Source organism: Mustela lutreola, chromosome 1, assembly GCF_030435805.1.
Source record: "Mustela lutreola isolate mMusLut2 chromosome 1, mMusLut2.pri, whole genome shotgun sequence".
NCBI classification, from domain to species: domain Eukaryota; kingdom Metazoa; phylum Chordata; class Mammalia; order Carnivora; family Mustelidae; genus Mustela; species Mustela lutreola.
In genome coordinates this window covers 230597309-230611008 of record NC_081290.1, presented here as the reverse complement: position 1 = coordinate 230611008, position 13700 = coordinate 230597309, and the positions used below count along the sequence as shown (strand labels likewise).

General features: G+C 37.3%; 1 protein-coding gene across 1 annotated transcript in view; it reads left to right on the top strand.

Moving 5' to 3' along the window:
- Window positions 1–13700, top strand: part of RNF169 (ring finger protein 169) — an 83638-nt gene that overhangs the window by 3432 nt on the left and 66506 nt on the right. The window lies entirely within an intron of this gene.

Genomic DNA, 13700 nt, shown 5'->3' with positions numbered 1-13700 from the left:
TAAAATTTAGTTGTTGAAGCCTCATGGCTCTTTTAGAATTGAATTGTCTATGAAATAAGTGTAAGAGTTTGTGCTTGTTGAAAAATTTGGTTGTGTTGGTGACATTTTTGTTTTTTGCCAGCTTCTTGGCAAGCTTTAAATTTCAGGACCTTAAGGACTCTTGTGTAAAATGTTTTGTTTTATTATATGCATTGTCAGTTTGCTTTTGGATACAGTATCAGTTGATTTGTGCAACATTGTGTGAAGGCTACTTCATGTTTCTCAAGGAGCTGTAGCTCGTTGTATATACTGTTATAGTATTTGGACCATTTTGAGCAATATTCACAAGTATGTAATGAATGCCTTTGCTCTGCCAGCCAGGCACTGTTCTAGGACTTTGGGAGACATTAGTGAATCAAATATTCAAAGATTTCTTTCTTGTGGAGCTTTTATTCTAAATGTAGAGACAGTCTTGGTCCATTGATTAAAAAAAATAATAATAAAGGAACACACAGACATAGATAGCTACCTTTGCAGCTGCCGTAGATCCTTGAATAACAGGAGTTTGAATTCTGTGTTCCACCTATAAGTGGATTTTTTTTCAAAGACATTACAGTGCCGTAAATGTATTTTCTCTTTCTTAGGATTTTCCTAACATTTTCTTTTCTTTAGCTTTATTGTAAGAATATAGTATATAATGCACATAACATACAAAATATATGCTAATCAGCAGTTTATGTTATTAGTAAGGCATCCGGTCAGCGGTGGGCTATGAGTAATGTTTTGGGGGAATCAGAAGTTACTGTGGATTTTTGACTGTACCAGGGGTCAGTGCCCCTCACCCCTGTATTGTTCAATGGTCAGTTGTATATACAACAGCAATACTTAAGTCTCATTGGTAATAATTATATTTTTATAATATATATAATATGTAATATATATTTATATAATATGTAAAATAGTATACATAATATTTTATATAATATGTAATATAGCATATTAAATATTATAAAATATAATTATTACCAATGAGACTTAAGTATATATATTACATAATAATGAATTTTAAGAATTCATTTGAAATCAAGAGTGATCATTCTAAATTACACTGCCTTTGAACTTGAAACCAAGACCTTGGGGTGCCTGTGGGTGGCACAGTGGATTAAGTGTCTGCCTTCCGCTTGGGTCATGATCCCAGAGTTCTGGGATCAAGCCCCATGGTGGGCTCCCTGCTCAGCAGGGAGTCTGCTTCTCCCTCTCCCACTGCCCCTCCCCACTGCTTGTGTTCTCAATCTCTCAAATAAATAAATAAATAAATAAATAAAATATTAGTAAGAAAGAAAGAGGAGCCAAGACCTTTTAGGACAGTTCTTTTTCTTCTACCATGGGTAACAATTGAAAAGTTAGACAAAGGCCAATGAATGTTTTAAACTGGCAGTAGAACTTTCAAAAAATTTTTAGTGTTAAAAGTGCATTGCAGAGGGGCGTCTGGGTGGCTCAGTGGATTAAGCCTCTGCTTTCAGCTCAGGTCATGATCTCAGGATCCTGGGATTGAGCCCCGGGTCACAGGGAGCCTGCTTCCCCCCTTTCTCTGCCTGCTTCTCTGCCTACTTGTGATCTCTCCCTCTGTCAAATAAATAAAATCTTTTAAAAAAAAAAGTGCATTGCAGAAATTGAATAGTACCTCATTTATCCCTTCATTGTAATCCTACCCAACCTTCCTGTTCACTTAGGGTTAACATTATACATTTTAAAAATTTCCTCTTTCTGTGACAGACAAGTAGTTCTGATTTATTACTCAGTTGGCAGACAATGTTTGCTATGTGTGCAGCCTAAATTGCATTTAGGACTAATGAATAATGAAATCATGTGATTGTAGTATAAAAGGACAAGAATTCCCCTCATTTTTAAGGATTTGTTTTAAAATGTGTAAAATGAGTCAACTTTTTATCCTTAATGAGATATAGTCCAGAGTTTGAGAGTGTCTTTATGTGTTATACTAATGCAGGAAACAACTCAGAATGAGATAACCTCACCAACTAAACATTAATTGCCATTGGAGGACCATCTCTATTCTATAGAATTCAGGATTGAGCAGCAGGAATTTAGGAGGTATTTGTTTTTGTCCATTCATATTTCCACTCCTGCCTAACTTCCAGTTAATCTGGATGAGTTGCTTATTACCCTTGAATTCATTTATAGCTGAGTTTTTTTGAGTGTAGGATATAGGATATGTTTGTCAAATAGCATTCCACTAATTCAATGAGCATTTTTGGAGCATGTGCTCTGTAAGATAATACAATAAAAAAGATGGATAAGACCTGGTCCCTGTCTTATGTCTCTGAGATTCCATAACCTGGTTGGACAAACACCTCACCAAATAACATTACAAAGTGGTAAGTGAGGTGCAAGTGAGGAGAGCTGAGGCATTTGAACTATATGTTGAAAAGAATAGGAATTCATCAGATGAGGGAGGAGGGAATGGCCATTCAGGAAGAAGAACCTGTATGTACAAAAGCATGAAGACTCTTGGCATATTCAGGGACTGACAGGGGTTAAATATTGATGGAAATTTGGACTGGAGTGGGAGGGAGAAGAGAAGGGACTGTGGAAGTTAGATCATAAAGTTGTGATTAAAGAATTTGGAACTTGGGATGCCAGGGTGGCTTAGTCGGTTAAGCCACTGCCTTCAGCTCAGGTCATGATCCCAGGGTTCTGGGATCGAGTCCCACATCGGGCTCCCTCCTCGGTGGGGAGCCTGCTTCTCTCTCTGCCTCTGCCTGCCACTCTGCCTACTTGTGTTCTTTCTCTCTTTCTCTCTCTGACAAATAAATAAATAAATAAATAAATAAATAAAATCTTTAAAGAATTTGGAACTTTATCCCGTAGATAATGCAGAGCCCTTAAAGATTTTTTTGAGGGAGAGGGGGAGAGAATCTTAAGCAGGCTCCATGCCCAGTATGGAGCCCAACACGGGGCTCAGTCTCACCACCCTGAGACCATGACCTGAGCTGAAATCGAGGCAGATGCTTTTTTTTTTTTTTTTTAATTTTAAAGATTTTATTCACTTATTTGACAGAGAGACACACTGAGAGAGGGAACACAGCAGAGGGAGTGGGAGAGGGAGAAGCAGGGTCCCCACTAAGCAGGGAGCCTGATGCGGGGCTCTATCCCAGGACCTTGGGATAATGACCTGAGCTGAAGGCAGACACTTAACGACTGAGCTACCCAGGCACCCCAAGAGACAGATGCTTAACTGACTGAGACACTCAGGCATTCCTGCCCTTAAAGATTTTTAAGTAAGTGGAATGACATCATCATAATGTGCTTGGTTGGAGTATGGAGGGAAGAGGTGAATAAAAACAAGGAAGGGAGTCCAGCCAGAGGGTTATTTTAGTAGTTCAGGCAAGAGATGAAGAGAGGCTGGACTAAAGCAGTGACTATGAGGATGTTTCCCTCAGTCATGCATTAATTTAGTAACCATTTGAGGGTCTTCTATATGCTGGGCACTGGAACTACAAAAAGAATAAAAACATGGTTCTTTCTCTTCAAGGTGGTATAGTTGGGAAGATTAGTATATAAACATGCCACTGAAATGTGTAATAAATGCACTTATAACCATAATCCAAGATATAATTGTAGAAGACAATAAAGTATATATTATGAGAGCCAGTTAACAGAGCAGGATCTGGAGACAGATTGCCTGTATTTGAATTCCAGCTCTGCCATTTATAGCTGTGTGTCCTTGGGTACATTGCTTGACCTTGCCTTAGTTTCCTCATTTAGAAAATGGGCATAGTAATAGCAAAATCAGAAGGTTGTTGTTAAGACTAAGTGAATTATTAGAATGCATGGCATATAAAGAGCTCAAGGAATGTTAGCCATTTCACAATGAAGAGGATCAAACTTGGATGGGTCAGGAATGGCTGCAGTAAAAGTTAGACACTTGACCCTGAGTATTCAGTAGGTGGATGAGGGCAGGATAAAGATGAGGGAAATCAGTATATTTAGAAGCACAGGAGTATGAAGTAACAAGGAGACCTCTAGGGATTGTAAGTAGGAGTTGTTGGAGCAAAAAGTGTGTGTGGGAGAGTGGAAGGAGATGGAATTCCAGAAATAAGCAGTTACTGGATAATAGTGGACTTTGAATGCTGTGCTCAGGAGTAAGGATCCACTGAAGAGTTTTAAAGAGGAGTTCCATCTTTGCATTTTAGAGTGATTACTCCTATGGGGTTAATGTAGGAAATAGATTGGAGAACCCAGATGCTCTTTTAGCAAGATGGATAACTGAGTTAAGAAGACTCCTCTGCTACAAATATCCAGAAAAGCTGGATGATATAGAACTAACAGTTTTTTTTTTTTTTAAGATTTTATTTATTTATTTGACAGCAAGAGCAGGAACACAAGCAGGGGGAGCGGGAGAAGGAGAAGCAGGCTTCCCCCCAAGCAGGGAGCTTGATGTGGGGCTTGATCCCAGGACCCTGGGATCATGACCTGAGCTGAAGGCAGACACCTAACCGCTGAGCCACCCAGGAGCCCCTGAACTAACATTTTTTTAAAGTGCATTCCTGAGCTTGCAGGAAATAGAGGAAAATCTCCGGGTTCTAGAAATACAAATGAAACTAAAAACCAGAACTTTAGTAAGCCTTGAGCTCATGCTGTGCTGTCCTGGAGTAGGGTGATGGGGCGGGGTGAGGGGTTATTTCTGGTTTCTATTCCTTTTTTTTTTTTTTTTTAAAGATTTTATTTATTTATTTGACAGAGAGAAATTACAAGTACACTGAGAGGCAGGCAGAGAGAGAGAGAAGGAAGCAGGCTCCCTGCTGAGCAGAGAGCCCGATGCGGGACTCCATCCCAGGACCCTGAGATCATGACCTGAGCCGAAAGCAGCGGCTTAACCCACTGAGCCACCCAGGCGCCCCTCTGGTTTCTATTCCTAATGGACTAAGTTTTAACCATGTAGAAAAAGGAACCAAAACTAAAACTTCTGCACAAAACTGGGATTCTTTTTTTTTAAAGATTTTATTTATTTATTTGTCAGAAGGAGAGAGGGAGAAAGCACACAAGCAGGCAGAGAGGCAGGCGGAGGCAGAGAGAGAGGCAAGCAGAGGGAGAAGGAGAAGAAGACTCCCCATTGAGCAAGGAGCCCGATGAGGGGCTCGATCCCAGGATCCTGGCTTCTCTGAGGAATTGAAGCGCAAGATACATGCCTTGCTTATATTTGGGATCTGAGTTTATATTATATGGTTTAAGTATCACCAGGCTGAGAAATTAATATAAAAGCTGTCTCCAAACTAGTAATACCCCTGGGTCACCTGGAGAAAGGAAAAACAAGACTCCAAGGGGTACTCCCAGCTTGGGCCAGAAGAGATTCTCTAAGAAAGAATCCCAGCTGAAGATGAACTTATAATTAAATGTGACACATGTGGAAACCATTTTCTTTTCTTCTTTTTTTTTTTTTTTTAAGATTTTATTTATTTATTTGACAGAGAGAGATCACAAGTAGGCAGAGAGGCAGGCAGAGAGAGAGGAGGAAGCAGGCTCCCTGCTGAGCAGAGAGCCCGATGCGGGACTCGATCCCAGGACCCTGAGATCATGACCTGAGCCGAAGGCAGCGGCTTAACCCACTGAGCCACCCAGGCATCCTGGAAACCATTTTCTAACATAAATGAGAGTTAGTAGATACAACAAGCAAGAGGATTATATCTCTGGGAACCAGCATAGTAGAATAGCAGCTTGAATGATAATTTAAATTAACATATTTTAAGTGACTAAAGACATTAAAGAATTAATTGACATCCCAGAAAATGAGTAAGATGTTATGAAACAGGTACATTTGAAAAAGAGCTAAACATAATGAAAAATATAGTCCGTTAGGTTAAAAAAAAAAGTTCAGTAAATAAGCAATAGCTTACACAGATGAAGAGAAAATCAGTAAACTGGTAATTACATATATGGAAATCCTAAGAACAAAACAGTAAACAATGAAGGAAAATCTGAAAGTGGGGAAGAAAAATGAAAGATCAAGAAGACCCAACATGTAATAATAATTACAGAAGGAGAAGAGTAGAATGAGGAGACATGGAATTGAAAGAGATGATGACTTGAGAATATTTCAGAATTAATAGAAAGATGTGAATCCTTAGGTTTTAGACTTAAGAGGCTCTAGAAATAATTAAATGAACAACCACAACAAAAAACCCCCACAACCACACACATTGCAGTGAAACTGTAGAACGACAAAGGCAATTTAAAAAGCAACCAGAAAGAAAAGAGGAGCAACAGACCGAGATCAGACACCTTGTAATCAACAAAAGAGGCCAGAAGAAAATAGAATAATGTCTTCTAAGTGTTGACAGAGATCTGAATTTTGTATTCAGCTAAATTATCATTCAAGAGTGAGGGAAAAATAAAAATATTTTCAGATAAACAAAAATACGGAGTATTTACCATGCTATTTCTGAAAGAACTCTTATGCTAAAGAATGTATTTCAGGAAGAAAGAAATGTAATGGGAGAAAGTAGGATACAAGAAATCATGGTGAATAGAGAAATTGGTGTGTAAACTAAGCCAAGATTGACCATATAAAACAAAAATAATGATCATTATTTTGTGGGGGCCAAAACCAAAGCGGAACTAAAATATTGGACAAGGATAAAATGTAAACTGGGAGGGAAAGTAGTCAGTATTAAAAAGTTCTAAGTTTCCATATATAGTTCAGGGAGATAGAGATATTGATTAACTTTAGGCTCTTGGATGCATATATTAAAAATTTAAGGGTAACCGCAAAAGAAATACTATGAATAACTTGATCTGCTGCATTTATAGAGAAACATACCTTTCCCTAATTAGAGAATATGCATTAGGCTCATAAAGTTTCAACAAATACCAAAGATTGCTATATAAACCATGTTATCTGACCCCAATACAGTAAAATTAGAAATTACTGACAAATATAACCAATATCCCTCCTAGTCTGTTTGGAAATTAAAAGTGCAAAAACAGACTTATATATGTATGGTAAAAAACAAAATCATGGAAATTGGAATATAATTGGAATTGAGTAACAGTGGAAACAACTCATTCAGAATCTGTAGAATACAGCTAAAGCAAAACTAAGGAAAATTTAAGTGCCTATATTATATTTCATTGAATCTTAGGTTGCCATCTTTTGTAAGATGCACTATCATTTACCAAACAATGCTTTCCTATCACTTATACCTTTTAACTTTATGCTTCCTGCAAGAGCTCTTATAAATTTATTTATAGATTTAACATATGACTAGAGCATGTATTTATAAAAGGAAGTGAGGTAATAGATTAGGATATTCCTGTTCATGATTCTTCTAAATCAGGTTTCAACTGAATCATAGAGGTTTGTGTTTTTCTACCTAGTATTGCTTACTGTGTCAGAGAGATCATTGGTGATACAGCATTTCTTAAAAGAGTGCCCTATAGCTATCCTTATCATTTTCTTTGACACTGCTGGCACCCAGCAAGTTTTGATGCTGATGCTTTCTTGAGCTTGCCAAATGGCTTCAACAAAAGCTTTTCAGATGAGACTCATAGTTCTTTGTCAGATGGTCTAAATAGGTTTGTTGGCTAATATTGAGAGATTACAGTTGTCCAATCATGCCACCAGGCATAGCCACCAAATCACTACATTTTTTTTGCAAGTTTATTCTGTAATTATCTACATTTATGCATAAGCAAGGACAGGGGGATCGTCACTGCTGCTTGAATAATAGAACTTAAGTTGTAAGAAACATCCCAATTTCAGAGATGTTAACGTGAAGAAATATACGTCCTAGAATCTGAAGGTATTTCTTTTTTTTAAAGATTTTATTTATTTATTTGTCAGAGAGAGAGTATAAGCAGACGGAGTAGCAGGTAGAGGCAGAGGGAGAAGCAGGCTTCCTGCTGAGCAAGGAGCCCGATGGGGGGCTCGATCCCAGGACCCTGGGATCATGACCTGAGCCAGAGCCCGAATCTTCAAGGTATTTGAATTGAAAGACTGAAAATTATTATTAATTATTATTTTTTGAAGATTTTATTTATTGATTTGACAGAGACACAGCGAGAGAGGGAACACAAACAGAGGGAGCAGGCTTCCTGCTGAGCAGGGAGCCCAGTGCAGGCCCAATCCCAGGACCCTGGGATTATGACCTGAGCTGAAGGCAGCTGCTTAGCGACTGAGCCACCCAGGTACCCCTGAAAATTATCTTTTAAAGATTTATGTATATATTAGAGAGAGAGAGACTGCAGGGGGTGAGGCAGAGGGAGAGAAAGTCTCAGACTCTGCACTGCGCACAGAGCCCAATGTGGGCTTGATCTCATGGTTTTGGAGATCACTACTTGAGCCGAAACCAAGACTGTGCAACCCAGGCGCCCCAAGACTGGAAATTATTGAGTTAAGTGGCCAGCTGAAGAAGGTAGGAAGGTAACAGCAGATTAAATCCAAAGGAAGTAAAGATCAGAAAGAATAAAGATAACAGGAATTAATGGAATAGAAAACAAACAGTGAAGAGGATTAATAAAGCCAAAATGGGAATTTCACAGAAGGTACTAATATAAGATTTATATTATAGACAGATCTCTGGCAAGATTGGCTAAAGAAAAAAACAAGAAGTCATAAATGTTAGGAATGAAATAGGGAACACAGCTATAGATATGATAAATATATAAAAATGCCATAAATATAGAATATGGAATTTTATGCCATGAGTTTGAAAAGTATAAATAGTCAACTTCCTGGAAAATGCAAACTGTCAGAGCTTACTCAAGAATAAATAGAAAATATGAATAAAAGTATAACTAAAAAAGAACTTAAATAGTAAAATCTATTTTTAATATGGGTAATATAAATATTATATTTATGTTTATAGTATAAATATTATAAGTAATATGGGGATGTAATAAGCAAAATCCAGAATGTTGGGAGCTGCAGGATACACGGCCCATTTTTTTCCCGCAAATAAGGTGAAGAAGAAAAAGAGGAGAGGTGGGAAGGAAGAGGAAGAAGAAGAAGAGCAATAGAAAGGAAACCTGTAGATTAAAAGATACAACAAATTTAAGTGTATGAACTTATTTGTATCCTGGCTTGAAAAACTATAAAAACATTTGACAGGAAATTGAATACTGAGTAGATGTTTGTTGGTATTAAAGATTATGGAATTTTTAATGTGACAGTAGTTTTCTAGTTCCATGTTTTGAAAGAGTCCTTTAGGAGAGATACTAGGATGATATGGTCTGTGGGATTTGTTTCAGAAATCATTCCTTCAAGGGGGGGGGGAAGGTAATGATGGGGATTATATGAAATATGATTGGCAATGAATTGTTGAAGCTGGGGGAATGGATAGGTTGGGGTTCATTATATGCAAGTCTCTCTAAAAAATATTTGAGACTTTTCCGTAATAAAAAGTGGAAGGAAAATTCTGTCCATTAAAGAAGCACCAAGCACAGAGTTTTACAGGTTATCTAAATATTGCAGGATGGGTGATCCTTATGCAAACTATTCCGGGGAATAAAAGTGTTCCCAGATTCATTTTGGAGGGCTCTTACAACTTGATATCAAAATCATACTAGGACAGGATAAGAAAGGAAAAATACTGGCCAATCTCCTAAATGTATATTTAAAAAATCCCAAGTGAGATACATGCTAAGTTAGTACATTTAAAAAAAATCATAAACAAGTAGCATTTATTCTAGGAATGCAAGTTCAATGTAACATTAAGAATCTAATGTGGGGCGCCTGGTGGCTCATTTAAGTTTCTGCCTTCAGGTCATGATCCGTGGGTCCTGGGATCAAGCCCCGCATTGGACTCCCTGCTCAGTGGGGAGTCTGCTTCTCCCTCTCCCTCTGCCTCCTCCCCCTTGCTCATGCTCTATCTTTCATATAAATAAAATCTTTAAAAAAAATGTTATTCACTATATTAATGAACTCAAGGAAAATAAAATCCTAGATCATCTCAACAGATTCTTAAAAGAGTATTTGATGGAATTTGCCACTCATTATTTACAAAGCAAGAACACTTGGAACAGAAGGAAACTTTTAAAAATATATATATTTATTTATTTATTTGACAGTGAGAGAGGGAACACAATCGGGGGGTGGGGGGTGGGAGAGGGAGAAGCAGGCTTCCCGCAGAGTAGGGAGCCTGATGTGGGGCTCAATCCCAGGACCTCGGCTCATGACCTGAGTTGAAGGCAGACACCCAATGACTGAGCCACCCAGATGCCCCAGGAGGAAACTTTTTAAGGTGGAACTTGTCAATAAGGATGTTTAGTGGCCAAGAACAGTCAAGACCATTTTGGAGCACATTACTTTATCAAATTAATTAAGCTATTATAAAGCTATATTAATTAAAACAGTGAGGTATTGGTGTCAAGATAGTTGGATAACCAATGTTAAATAATTAAAAATTCCAAAAAAAAAAAAAAAATAAAGAGTCCAGTAACATGCTCTCATATATTTGAATTTGGTAGATGACAGGTGGCATTATAGATCAGTGGGGCAAAGACACCATATTCAGGTGTTGTGGTTAGGTAGCCAACCTTAGAGAAAGCAGGGGAAAAAAAATAGATCTTTACCTTATAGCATATACAAAAAATTAATTCCAGATGAATTAAAGGTCAGACTATAAAGCTTAAGAAATACTAGAAGTATTTCTAGTAGAGAAGTATTCTTCATACAAACAAACAGCATAAAGGAAAGATTGATAATTTGACACAAAGGTAAAACACTTTTTTTTTTTTGGTAAAACACTTTTGTATGATAAAAGATATTATAAAGTAAGAAGATACACCATGGGGTGGAAGAAAATATTTTCAATGAAATAACTGACAATATTTTACCAGTTATTTCCTTGAAAATGAATTTGGCAAAATATATGAGGAACCACAAATCGCTATGACAGACACCTCACTAGAAAAATGGTGAGGGGATATAGACATTTCATAGAGGAGGAAAACTGAAAGGCCACAAACATCTGGAACGATGCTCACTATCGTTGGTAATTTGGGAAATACAAATTAAACCAATGATGAGAGGCCATCAGATTGGCATGATTTATGATCAGTTATTGATAATTAATAATGGAGAACTATATGCTGCTGGAAGAGTATAAGCTGGTACAGCCATTTTGGAGAGCAGTTTGGCCACACTTAGTAAGGTTGAAGAGCTACATTTCTTACCATGTGGTAATTCCATTAATAGGTGTCTGCCCTATACAGAAATATGTGTATGACATATATATTCATATGTATATATACCTATACACATGACAAGATTTTTAAAAATGATACTAAGTATAGTACTGGAAAAAATAATAACAGCTGTCCTTGGTGGGAAAAGAGAAGGGGATGAATAACAGTTAAGAGAATTATTGTCTGTCTTTCCAGAGAAATCCAATGTTAATAATTATACATTTCCTGCCAGACTTTACTAGCTTGTTTCCAGTGATTGCCAAGTGTATATGGCTTTTTAATGATAAGAATTAGTAAAAGAAATGGTTTAACTTTCTTTTGATATATAGGGTCATGTTGATGATTAACCACTTATGGTGATGAGGGAAGATTCTGTTGCCTCAGGATATCACTCATATATCCTGTGGTATTGGAAGTTCTCTTTAGGTCCCTTATTCTTGTCGTTCTTTAACAATGCAGGTACTTCTGAGAGAGAAATAGATCAACTTGTTCATGTACCTTAGGGAGGTTTTTATCAGACTTCTGCATTCTTCAAATTAGGATGGTTTTGGAGAGGGAGTTAGCATTTATGGAATTTACTTTGTACTAGGTCCCATATGTTAGGTTTTACAGTTTATTTACTAGACATTTACAGAGTACCTCATCTGTGTAAGTCATTGAACTAGATACTTAGAAAGGATGGACTTGAAGAGAACAAGAATGTCTAGAGGAGGAACACTGAAGGAAGAAGGATTATCTTTCATACTTAGTAACTGTGCCTCAGTCTAATTTAGAAGATTAGATTAAAATAAGTGTTAGACAATTGTAATGAAGCTATGTAAGGGAAGAAGAGTGTTTGCTGATATTCATACTGATAAAGATGATGCAAGACTGTCTAATTTCAACACCTCATTATCCTTTCTGGTTTTCCAAAGGAAATGGATAGTATTACTATGAAGATAGTTGTGTGCAGAATCTGAGCTGGTTTATCCCAGATTTATACTTTCTGTGAGGCTGGTATTAGCTGTTTTGATTGGAAAGATCCTTAGTTCTTTTTATCAGATTATACCCATTGATTGAACTCTTTTATAATATGCCTATATTATAAACTGACCCTGGGGAACCTTGGAGGTCCTTCTTGGTGACTTTATTAAAAACAGTTTAGAGAGTGGTGAAACAAACAAACAAAAAGGTCCTATTAGCATGGGTTAAAGTGTGAAAGGAGAAACTGAATATACTCTCTACTCTTTGGAGGGCTTTGCTGTAAAGGTGGGGGCAGGAAAAAGGCCAGTATCTGGGACAAGAGCTCAGGAGTGTTTTTCTTGTTAAGATGATATTAAGTCATGTTTGTGTATTAGATTTGTGTATTTTCATATTAGGGAGAAATCGATAGTGCTGGAGAGAGTTAACTGATGAGCTCAGGTCATGAAGAAGGAAGAGAAGATGTGATTTGGAACACCAGGGGGAGATTGATCTTACACGTGAATAGGGATACTTCTACCATTCTGGTGACTCTACTCATTGCTCTCTATATTTGGAGAGTTTTAATGGTTTGAAAGTTAAGTTTTCTAGTGAATTAAAATCTGCTTGCCTAGTTCTAATATTCAGGTATTTAAAGAAAATGATTATTTCTATCTGAATTTTTAGGTTGAACTTCTTAAATTAATCTCTTTGGTTCTCTTCCTCCCTTTCCAAAGGTTCTGGCCATAAGACATTACTTAGTGATCTAGTTAATGGATATGCTTTTTGGATCCTTTTTGACCTTTTGTCACCTATGCTTACTCTGCCTTAGAAGGCACTGTCTTCCTGCTAAATTATACTCATCTTTTAAGGCCCAGGTGAAGCATAAGTGCTTTGTGAAATTTTTTCTCACCCACATAGGAGTCAGCTACCTTCCTTTGTGCCACCACATAAGCATGCCTGTCACTCATGTCACTGGACTTCAGTTCCTCATTTTGTGTGTCTGGCACTACAGTGAACTCTCTGAAGTCAGAGAAGATGTTTCTTTGTTTTCAACACTTAGTATAGTACTTGGAATGTATTGGATACATAGACAATGCTTAATGAAGGAAAACGATTCCTTAGAAAAAAATCCCTAAAAGTTTTTGATTATATGTGATGTTTCCTTTACCCTTTCAGAGGAAAGTAGACCCTTATACTTAAAATAATGCCCGACTAGTGCAGAGTGTAATGGGATGGACTGTCTCTCCATCTGGATGCTAGATTCCTAATACTGCTAAAGGTAGCATTAGCCTTACTCAACTGAATTTATCAGCAACAAAACTGGCTTGTTTGTTATTGGCGTGAGCTGCTATCAGACGGTCTTCCTCGTCACATGTATTTACCACAAGATTTTTAGGCTTGAAGATAACTTATTTCCAGTTTGGGTTTGGTTTTTATTTTCTGAGTAGCAGTGAACTTATTTTCCCTTTACTTCTATTTTGCTATTTCACTTGTGTTTTGTCCAGTGTTTGGTTCTGTAGAACTATTAAAATAAAAACCTCAAAAGATTGGACTCTGAAGTTTACCTTTGCCTT